Genomic DNA, 12855 nt, shown 5'->3' on the forward strand with positions numbered 1-12855 from the left:
ATATGTTCACAGGTGTATTTGCGGCGAGGCAGATGCTGACGAATATGGATTGCATGGCCTGCACTGTGGAAAATCAGGTGGTTGGCACACTAGACACGACGAAGTCAACGACATCATTAAAAGAAGCCTTGCCTCTGCTCAGTGTCCAGCGGAGAGAGAGCCCCGCAACCTACTGAACCGTGACTCTGTTAGCTTTGCCGGCCGACCAGACGGAATCACACTGCGTCCGTGGAAGGGTGGCAGGCAGTTAGCATGGGACTATACTTGCGTATCCACCCTGGCAACGACATACATCACCCTCTCTGCCGGCACGGCGGGAGCCGCAGCGACACACAGAGAAAAACAAAAGTCAGTCAAGTACAGGCAATTAGATCAAAGGTACAATTTCGTTCCAATAGGGTCTGAGACCCTAGGCCCATGGGGTGAGAGTGCAAGAAGGTTTCTTAAGGATCTTGGTTCCAAGCTCATTGACACCACAAGAGACCCTAGAGCAGCAAGTTTTCTCTTTCAGCGCCTCAGTGTCGCGATCCAGAGGGGAAATGCCCGCTGCATCCTCGGTTCCTGCCCGGCGTCGGAGGAGTTCGAGGAAATCTACAGCCTCTAGGAAGCGAACTTTTTCTTGTGTCCTCTTAATGTTTATTTTTTGTATAAAATCAGATATGTAACTGTATAACCTTGCATAATAAAGTGTACATCATAATAAATAAAAAAAAGGGGGTGGTAGGAGAAGTGAACACTCTTTCGTATTCAGAGTTAAATGTCAAGTTTTTCCCTGAGTGCTCTGTGTTCCCTTCTCTGAGGCTGTGGGAAAAAAAAAAAAAAAAAAAAAAAAAAAAATATATATATATATATATATATATATATATATATATATATATATATATATATTAGTATATTTTGGTAGCAGTCTTTCCTGTAGACATATATTATTAAATACGACCGAAAAAGTAAGATTAATAATTCTAACACGAATTTTCTCAATCTTTCGTACATTTCTTTTCACTGTTGGAGGTAAATCAAAAATCAATTCTCCAAAATTCATTTTTATTTCTAGTCTGACGCGACACGAGCGCGTTTAGTAAAACTTATTACATTTTCAAAGACTTTAGTTTACAAATACACAACTGAATAGAACTTACGCATCTCCGATTTTATATCTACATTTGAGTGAGGTGGATGGGGTGAGGTGGCATTAATAGGTATTAATTTCATCAACACAAGACAGAACAAGAGGTGGTATTAATAGGGTATAAATTTCATCAACACAAGACAGAACAAGAGGTGGTATTAATAGGGTATTAATTTCATCAACACAAGATAGAACACGAAACAATGGGTATTGAATAGAAGTGTTTGTAGAAAGCCTATTGGTCCATATTTCTTGATGCTTCTATATTGGAGCGGAGTCTTGAGGTGGGTAGAATATAGTTGTGCATTAATTGGCTGTTGATTGCTGGTGTTGACTTCTTGATGTGTAGTGCCTCGCAAACGTCAAGCCGCCTGCTATCGCTGTATCTATCGATGATTTCTGTGTTGTTTACTAGGATTTCTCTGGCGATGGTTTGGTTGTGGGAAGAGATTATATGTTCCTTAATGGAGCCCTGTTGCTTATGCATCGTTAAACGCCTAGAAAGAGATGTTGTTGTCTTGCCTATATACTGGGTTTTTTGGAGCTTACAGTCCCCAAGAGGGCATTTGAAGGCATAGACGACGTTAGTCTCTTTTAAAGCATTCTGTTTTGTGTCTGGAGAGTTTCTCATGAGTAGGCTGGCCGTTTTTCTGGTTTTATAGTAAATCGTCAGTTGTATCCTCTGATTTTTGTCTGTAGGGATAACGTTTCTATTAACAATATCTTTCAGGACCCTTTCCTCCATTTTATGAGCTGTGGAAAAGAAGTTCCTGTAAAATAGTCTAATAGGGGGTATAGCTGTTGTGTTAGTTGTCTCTTCAGAGGTTGCATGGCGTTTCACTTTCCTTCTTATGATGTCTTCGACGAAACCATTGGAGAAGCCGTTGTTGACTTGGACCTGCCTTACCCTACAGAGTTCTTCGTCGACTTGCCTCCATTCTGAGCTGTGGCTGAGAGCACGGTCGACATATGCGTTAACAACACTCCTCTTGTACCTGTCTGGGCAGTCGCTGTTGGCATTTAGGCACATTCCTATGTTCGTTTCCTTAGTGTAGACTGCAGTGTGGAAACCTCCGCTCTTTTCCATGACTGTTACATCTAGAAAGGGCAGCTTCCCATCCTTTTCCATCTCGTAAGTGAAACGCAACACGGAACTCTGCTCAAATGCCTCCTTCAGCTCCTGCAGATGTCTGACATCAGGTACCTATGTAAAAATGTCGTCAACATACCTGCAGTATATGGCCGGTTTCAAGTTCAAGTCGACTAAGACTTTTTGCTCGATGGTACCCATGTAGAAGTTTGCAAACAGGACACCTAGGGGAGAACCCATGGCGACCCCATCTACTTGCTTATACATGTGCCCATCCGGGCTCAAGAAGGGTGCCTCTTTAGTACAAGCTTGGAGTAGTTTCCTCAGAATATTTTCTGGTATGTCAAGAGGAGTACAGGCTGGATCACGATACTCTGTCGGCTATCATCCTGATTGTCTCGTCCACAGGTACGTTGGTAAACAGCGATTCTACGTCCAACGAGGCTCTTATCCCTGTGGCCCGTGTGCCCCGCAGTAAGTCAACAAATTCCTTTGGAGACTTCAGGCTGAAGGCGCAAGGAACATAAGGAGTCAGCAGGCCATTGAGTCGCTTCGCCAGTCTGTACGTGGGTGTGGGTATCTGGCTAATGATTGACCGAAGTGGGTTTCCAGGCTTGTGTGTCTTGACATTTCTATACGCACATCCAGGTTTATATTCCCCAATGATCTTTGGCAGGTGGAGTCCGGATTTCTTGGCGTTCACAGTTTCGATCAGTTTGTTGACCTTTGCTTTTAATTCGGCTGTAGTGTCCTTCGTTACCCTTTGGAACTTAGTTTGGTCAGAGAGTATGATGTTCATTTTCGCCAGATATTCGTCTTTTTTAAGAATGACATATTGGCGACTTGTCACCTCTCCTGACAACTATCTCCTTGTTCTCACGAAGGCTTTTAGCTGCCGCTTTGAGTTCGGGGGACAGTATGGTGCTTCTGTAATTGCCTCGACTCTTTCCTCCTTCTGCAATAAGTTCTGCTTGTAAGGTATCTTTGATTATGTTTACTGCTGTTTACCAACGTAACTGTGGACGAGACAATCGGGATGATAGCCGACAGAGTGTATCGTGATCCAGCCTGTACTCCTCTTGACATACCAGAAAATATTCTGAGGAAACTACTCCAAGCTTGTACTAAAGAGGCACCCTTCTTGAGCCCGGATGGGCACATGTATAAGCAAGTAGATGGGGTCGCCATGGGTTCTCCCCTAGGTGTCCTGTTTGCAAACTTCTACATGGGTACCATCGAGCAAAAAGTCTTAGTCGATTTGAACTTGAAACCTGCCATATACTGCAGGTATGTTGACGACATTTTTACACAGGTACCTAATGTCAGACATCTGCAGGAGCTGAAGGAGGCATTTGAGCAGAGTTCCGTGGTGCGTTTCACTTACAAGATGGAAAAGGATGGGAAGCTGCCCTTTCTAGATGTAACAGTCATGGAAAAGAGCGGAGGTTTCCACACTGCAGTCTACACTAAGGAAACGAACATAGGAATGTGCCTAAATGCCAACAGCGACTGCCCAGACAGGTACAAGAGGAGTGTTGTTAACGCATATGTCGACCGTGCTCTCAGCCACAGCTCAGAATGGAAGCAAGTCGACGAAGAACTCTGTAGGGTAAGGCAGGTCCTAGTCAACAACGGCTTCTCCAATGGTTTCGTCGAAGACATCATAAGAAGGAAAGTGAAACGCCATGCAACCTCTGAAGAGACAACTAACACAACAGCTATACCCCCTATTAGACTATTTTACAGGAACTTCTTTTCCACAGCTCATAAAATGGAGGAAAGGGTCCTGAAAGATATTGTTAATAGAAACGTTATCCCTACAGACAAAAATCAGAGGATACAACTGACGATTTACTATAAAACCAGAAAAACGGCCAGCCTACTCATGAGAAACTCTCCAGACACAAAACAGAATGCTTTAAAAGAGACTAACGTCGTCTATGCCTTCAAATGCCCTCTTGGGGACTGTAAGCTCCAAAAAACCCAGTATATAGGCAAGACAACAACATCTCTTTCTAGGCGTTTAACGATGCATAAGCAACAGGGCTCCATTAAGGAACATATAATCTCTTCCCACAACCAAACCATCGCCAGAGAAATCCTAGTAAACAACACAGAAATCATCGATAGATACAGCGATAGCAGGCGGCTTGACGTTTGCGAGGCACTACACATCAAGAAGTCAACACCAGCAATCAACAGCCAATTAATGCACAACTATATTCTACCCACCTCAAGACTCCGCTCCAATATAGAAGCATCAAGAAATATGGACCAATAGGCTTTCTACAAACACTTCTATTCAATACCCATTGTTTCGTGTTCTGTCTTGTGTTGATGAAATTAATACCCTATTAATACCACCTCTTGTTCTGTCTTGTGTTGATGAAATTAATACCCTATTAATACCACCTCTTGTTCTGTCTTGTGTTGATGAAATTAATACCTATTAATGCCACCTCACCCCATCCACCTCACTCAAATGTAGATATAAAATGGGAGATGCGTAAGTTCTATTCAGTTGTGTATTTGTAAACTAAAGTCTTTGAAAATGTAATAAGTTTTACTAAACGCGCTCGTATCGCGTCAGACCAGAAATAAAAATGAATTTTGGAGAACTGATTTTTTATTTACCTCCAACAGTGAAAAGAAATGTACGAAAGATTGAGAAAATTCGTGTTAGAATTATTAATCTTACTTTTTCGGTCATATGTATATATATAAAACAAAATACATTACAAGGAAAGCTTGACAACATAAAGGCACTGAGAAAACCCTTACACCAGCACACACCACCCAACAACATAACACCAATTGGCATTCAAGCAACACAGAACAATACAATACAAATGTCACAGCAAAAAGCTGAACATATGTGAACACAGAATAAAAACACAGTGGACAATTATCATAGAGCAAAACGTAAATGAGAAACCATGGAACAACAAGCAAAATACATTAGAACACACAATAAGAAACTATGCAACCCAGACGGGGCACGCCAAGTTACATACATTAAAAAACCACACTAGGGCGTAAAATAACATTCAGATACAAAATAATAAAAATATTCAATACACACACACAACCCACAGAACACCCGGCACACTCAGTACCAAAAGACGCGATTGATCCAACCGGAACACACAGGAACCGGGAAACAAATGCAACCACAACCCAGACACACATAAAAGAAAATACTGGAACACGCAGGACCCGGCAAAAAAACATCAAACCACACACACACCAGAAGCACACACACACACAGAAAACCATTAGAAACACAACACAGAAGATAACAGTCTAACACACACGGAAAACACATATCCGTATGAACCAAACACAAAACAAAACAATTTTCACAAAGGCCTAAACTAGGCAAACAAAACAAACAAATAGCAGACAATACAATAATTTATAAACGTTCTGGGAGCATATAATGCAAGCACAAACACTACGCATATTTATCGGGAAACTCCCTCAACGGAAACTGAAAGCAGTATGCCTCCCAAACGAGCTTGACATCATCAGACACCGGTCTACCAGGCGACGCACAAGGCTGAGGCATCAGCTCCGGCACCCCATAAACAAAACACTTCACCCGTGGTACCCAAATAGTATAGAGGCACCACGGCGCCGGATACACCCGGCTATCCACAGTAAGCTCCAAAGCCTGCGACGCATCGAGCGGGACCCCGGAGGCTGGTACCACAGGGAGGAGGTGCAGCACGAAAGGTTCGAGCACCAGGGGACGGACAAGGGCGGCCACAGAGGTCTGTATTGATAGTCACACGGTTCTTCACTCCAGGGGGAACCACAGGGAATGCTCACCCGCCAGGGCCCCTACCACCCCAACCACCTGAGATCCAAGTGGTAGGATGACCTGAGATCATGTGGTAGGTAGGCACCTACCACATGAGTCCGGTGGTATGGGGCCCTGCACCAACCACCTGAGATCCTGCGCACAGTTTTCATGAGGTCACGATCACTATGGGCAACCTCCCAAGGAGGGGAGGCACCAGCAGTAGTCGCCGGAGGCGTCACAGGAGGCAGCACAGGCTCCCCCATTACATCATCCACATCTTCACACTATGCAGCCCACCCACAAGGGGGCGGCACATATATATATATATATATATATATATATATATATATATATATATATATATATATATATATATATATATATATATATATATATATATATATATATATATATATATATATATATATATATATATATATATATATATTTAGAGAGTATCTTAGTGCACAACATAGTAATATACGTTTTACTGCAGAGTGTGAAGTGGATAATTCATTGTCGTTTCTTGATGTCAAAGTGAATAACCTTAATGGGTTCAACACTAATGTTTTTAGGAAACCAACTTTTACTGGTTTAGGTTTAAATTTTAATTCTTTTGTTCCTGATATTTTTAAGAAAAATGCAATTAACACTCTACTGAATAGGGCCTTTGTTTTATGTTCAAATTGGAATAACTTTGATAAAGAAATTAATTTTCTTGTGAAATTTTTTCAAATAATGGTTATCCTTTGCATATGGTTTATACCTTTATAAGGAATTTCTTAAATAAGAAGTTTCACCCATCGTGTAGGATTACTACAGTAGAAAGGGATCTTAAATATATTAAATTACCATTTTATGGCACTATTAGTTTTTCTGTAAGGAGTCGTTTGAGGAGACTGTTGCAGCATTGTTATCCTCAAGTAGACTTTAGATTTATTTTTGTCAACACAAATACCATAGGCTCTTATTTTAAATTTAAAGATAAAGTGCCTACCCCCTTGTGCTCAAATGTCGTATATATGTACAATTGTTCCAGCTGTAATGCTGGATATATCGGGAGTTCCATTCGGAACTTTAAGATTAGGATACTTGAGCATCGGGGATTATCTTTTAGGACTGGATTACCATTGTCTAAACCAGCATTTTCGGAGATTAGAAACCATTGTTATGAGTTTAATCATTCTCTGCTGGAATCTGATTTTAAAATTCTGGACACTTGTATGAATGGCCAGTCAGATTTGAGAGTAATGGAATCCTTATATATAAAGGAGCTGCGGCCTCTGTTAAATAGCAACCTTTCAGCTGTTCAATTGTACACTGTATAGTGCACAGTAGGCCCTGTAAATTGATTTATAGTTCATTCTGGTAGTTTAATTTTATTATAATTTTGTTTAGTTTATCATGCCTTTGCCCTTTCTTACTTATTTCAAGTCTTGACATTGTACATTATTATAATCTTTTATTTAGGATATATAATACATTTCTTGGTATTTAATTTTATTTAATTTTTGAGTTTTTATAAGATTTTGGTTAGTACTTTATAATTGTCGTTTATTCTGTTTGTATTTTATATACATTTTTTGTAGATTTGTAGTCATTATATGAATATTTGTTATAGTGTTTAGTATCTATGTGTTAAGTATCAAGTTTACCTTCTGATCACTTCACGTAAGTTTAATAGAATGGTTTGTTTTAGTAGTTATAAATTTCGTCTTCTAGTCTAATGGATTTTTAAATTAGCTTTTATATATGTGACAGTTAATAAGTTTTATTTGTATTGATCACTTTAAGTGCGCTTAAGTGTTTTGTTTTTTAAGCATTTTCCTTTCTTTGATAGGCAATTATATTCAGTATGAGTTCTTTGATTACTAGTTATTTGATTGTGATTTCTGTTTATTCTTTTAGATCTGATGATGAATACGAGAAGTATTCGAAACGTTATGCATTTTAAAGTAAAGAATCTGAAACAAGATGTTCAGTATATCCCTGGTTTTCCTATTCATCTTAAAATTAAGATTCCCGAAGGGAACATCGATCATAAATATATATATATATATATATATATATATATATATATATATATATATATATATATATATATATATATATATATAATATATAACACGAATTTTCTCAATATTTCTTATGTTTCTTTTCACTGTCGATGGTAATTGAAAAATCAATTCTCCAAAATTCATTTTTATTTCTAGTCTGACGCGACACGTGAACGCGTTTTGTAATAACTTATTACATTTTCAAAGACTTTAGTTTACACATACACAACTATAACCTGCAAACACCAAACAGATTTCTTACTATGCTATAATTCAAACGGCTTTTCATTTTACATACCTGCATTTGGGTGAGGTGATATGTTACAACAGTTTTGGATGAGGTGAAAACAAACTATCTACACAAGATAGAACACGAAATATTGGGTAATATTGGTTAAAGTTAAAAGGGAAGAATGGAAGTAATTGCAAATGGCCTATTGGCCCATATTTCTTGATGCTTCTATATTGGTGCGGAGTCTTGAAGTGGGGAGAATATAGTTGTGCATTAATTGGCTGTTGATTGCTGGTGTTGACTTCGTAATGTGTAGTGCCTCGCAGATATCAAGCCACCTGCTATCGCTGTATCTATCGATGATTTCTGTGTTTTTTGTTAAGAGTTCTCTATTATGGTCTGGTTGTGGGAAGAGATTATATGTTCCTTAATGGAGCCCTGTTGCTTATGCATCGTTAATCGCCTGGAAAGAGATGTTGTTGTCTTGCCTTTATACTGAGTTCTTTGAGGCTTACAGTCCCCAAGTGGGCATTTGAAGGCATAGACGACATTGGTCTCTTACATAGCGTTCTGCTTTTGTGTCTGGAGAGTTTCTCATAAGTAGGTTGGCAGCTTTCTTGGTTTTATAGTAAATCGTCAGTTGTCTCTTCTGATTTTTGTCTGTAGGGATAACGTTTCTATTAACAATATCTTTCAGGACCCTTTCCCCCGTTTTATGAGCTGTGGAAAAGAAGTTCCTTTAAAATAGTCTAATAGTGGGTACAGGTGTTGTGTTAGTTCTCTTCAGAAGTTGCATGGCGTTTCACTTTCCTTCTTATGATGTCTTCAACGAAACCATTGGAGAAGTCGTTGTTGACTACGACCTGCCGTACCCTACAGAGTTCTTCATCGACTTGCTTCCATCCTGAGCTGTGGCTGAGAGCACGGTCGACATAAGCGTTAACAACACTCCTCTTGTACCTGTCTGGGCAGTCACTGTTGGCATTGAGGCACATTCCTATGTTTGTTTCCTTAGTGTAGACTGCAGTGTGGAAACCTCCGCTCCTTTCCATGACTGTTACATCTAGAAAGAACAGCTTCCCATCCTTCCCCATCTTGTAAGTGAAACGCAACACAAAATTCCGCTCAAATGCCTCCTTCAGCTCCTGCAGATGTCTGACATCAGGTACCTGTGTAAAAATGTCAACATACCTGCAGTATATGGCCGGTTTCAAGTTCATGTCGACTAAGACCTTTTGTTCGATGGTACCCATGTAGAAGTTCGCAAACAGGACTCCTAGGGGAGAACCCATGGCGACCCCATCTACTTGCTTATACATGTGCCCATCCGGGCTCAAGAAGGGTGCCAACTAGAAATAAAAATGAATTTTGGAGAACTAATTTTTCATTTACCATCGACAGTGAAAAGAAACATAAGAAATATTGAGAAAATTCGTGTTAGAATTATTATTCTTACTTTTTCGGTCATATTTAATAATATATGTCTACAGGAAAGACTGCTACCAATATATATATATATATATATATATATATATATATATATATATATATATATATATATATATATATATGCGAACAAGCCTGAATGGTCCCCAGGACATTTGATGATGGTCAAGTGGATTAAGGCGTCTTGTACATACCAGTTGCGTGGCTCCTGGGAGTATGGGTTCGAGTCACTCCTGGGGTGTGAGTTTTCAGTTATATATATATATATATATGTATATATATAATGTCGTACCTAGTAGCCAGAACGCACTTCTCAGCCTACTATGCAAGGCCCGATTTGTCTAATAAGCCAAATTTTCCTGAATTAATATATTTTCTCTAATTTTTTTCTTATGAAATGATAAAGCTACCCATTTGATTATGTATGAGGTCAATTTTTTTTTATTGGAGTTAAAATTAACGTAGATATATGACCGAACCTAACCAACCCTACCTAACCTTACTTAACCTATCTTTATAGGTTAGGTTAGGTAGCCGAAAAAGTTAGGTTAGGTTAGGTAGGTTAGGTAGTCGAGAAAACATTAATTCATGAAAACTTGGCTTATTAGGCAAATCGGACCTTGCATAGTGGGCCGAGAAGTGCGTTCTGGCTACTAGGTACGACATTATATATATATATATATATATATATATATATATATATATATATATATATATATATATATATATAAAGGGGTACCACCTCTGGTGCAAGTGCAGGGACCCATAGCCACGGAGAAGAAAATAAAGAGTACTCAGAGAAGGCCTTGGGTGCCGGTTGCTGACATTGGGGTTGCTAATAGGAAATCACCTGCATGGGGAGCTGCTACAGTTCTAAGTCGGGCAGTGTCATGTGGTGTTGTCGCAGTTTCTAGCAAAGTTGCAGCTTCTTGGTCGGCAATGGGGCGATCCCAGCTGGATTGCTTATGGGCTTCAGAAGGCGGTGGTTGGGGTACTGGTCCTGTGAGAGAGACCCATTTGGTTGTGCAGTCTGTGAAGCTGGAATCATGTACCCCTGCCTGTTGAACTAGGTGCTCAGGTAGGATTTCCTTCATAAAGTTGTCAGACCCCACTGAAGAGGACAGGAACGCTGGTACAGCAATTTGTGTTGCTGTGCGCACGCCAAGGCCTCCGAGTCTGACAGGAAGGGAGGCCTGTTTCCACTGTGAGTCGCTGAGGGAAAGATTGAGGGCTTTTTTTAGTGTTGATTTCAGCAAGCTGTCGTACTTTTCTAATTTAATATTGTTGAAAGATGGCGAACATCTTAGAAAGTAGGTCAGCCTGGGGAGGGACAAGCATCTGGTGATGAGGTAAAGTGCTTCATGAGCATCGATGTCTTCAATCCTCTCGTTCATCCTCTTCAGGTCAGTGATCTTCTTACCAAGGACCTCTTTGATGGCATTCCTTCCAAGAGGAGCACCTAGGAGTGTGCTGTCCTCAGGGTTGGTTGTATGAATGTCAGGCAAAACAACCTTTATTTGTTCTATTATCTGCTGGTTGGTGGAGGTTATTTTGCACTTATGTATATATATATATATATATATATATATGTATATATATATATATATATATATATATATATATATATATATATATATATATATACATATATATATATATATATATATACATAATATCAATCTCATGAGTTGTGTATGACAGGTTAAAGCTAATGCACCTATCGAGCACTCCTCCATATATTTGCATTGGTTGATTCTTACTGATAATTTGAACATCATCATATGCATCGAGAAGTGCCAACAATCTTCTCCCGTTGGTGTTTGTGAATTGATCCCCTAATTGTTTGTGTTTAGCATTTAAATCCCCAATTAAGATTGTAGGGGTCAGTATGTTCAAAATTATATAGGACTGTATACCGGAGGAGGCCAATAGGTGCATAGGCATTCAAAATATTAAGTGTAGAGTTACCAACGTGTTCCCGAATACCATGATATTGAAACCCCTCTCGTTGTTGGGTGGGAAGTGGCTCATGTGGCAGTGATTTTTTAACATACACGAGACACGAATTTTTTGATCTGGGATTATAACACTGATAACTAGGCAGATTCTGCAGGGTTTTACCTGCGGGAGTTAGAGTTTCTTGGAGGCAGACAATATCTATGTCTTCAGAAATAACCTTATGATGGAGGTCAGAATACCGTTTTCTAAGAGAAGCAATATTCCAACTGAGTATCTTGATGACACTGTACTTGTTTTTATGAGATTGAGTGGACGCCATTGTTCTTTGTTTTTACTTTATCAATCAGCGGTTTCATAAAAGCAATTATATTCCGATACTGTTTGTAGTTCATTATTCCGGTGTCTTTCTCCCTTTCGCTCAGCACGTCACCTGTCACCAGGTCTCTAATATTATTACGGCGGAACCATCTAGGATGTGGCATGTGCAGTCCGAGGCGGACATCCACATAAAGTTCCAATTCTTCATTATCACTACAAGCGTCACTGGTTTCAATTTTATCTTTATTGCAGTCACTTTCATCATCATTTCCACTACTATTTTCCTTCAAACAGATTTTATCAGCGTCTGTATTCACTTCATGATCTCCTTCATTTTCATTAAAATTCTCACTCTCACTGGCATTTTGTTCATTATCATGATCAGTTGCATCATAATACTCATCTACTGCACTTTGTGTTTCCACGTGGAATAGTTAACCTCTGTTCATAGCGCACCGCGTTGACGAGGCTGGAGTGTGGGGAGCCGTGGTGGGTGGGCCCAGCTGGCGTTAGAGCTGGGACACCCGCAGCTGGGGTCTCCCCCCTCCCCCCCTCCACCTAGGGTGGTGGCCGCCTGGGGGCCCTTGGTGGTACTCCTGCACTCATTTAATACTCTCACAGATTCCTGAAGAGTGGTTATCATCGTCTTTTGGTGTATGATTTCCTTGCTTTGTTCAGTTATTTGCATGCTCAGCTTTTCCATAATTTTGCTTTGTCTTTCTACTGTAGTCATAAGCTCAACAATTGTCTGTGCCTGATCCGGGCCTCCCGACCAACATGTATTGGTGGAAACTACAACTGTGTCACTTGAGCTACCAA

This window comes from Procambarus clarkii, chromosome 58, assembly GCF_040958095.1.
Source record: "Procambarus clarkii isolate CNS0578487 chromosome 58, FALCON_Pclarkii_2.0, whole genome shotgun sequence".
Lineage (NCBI taxonomy): Eukaryota > Metazoa > Arthropoda > Malacostraca > Decapoda > Cambaridae > Procambarus > Procambarus clarkii.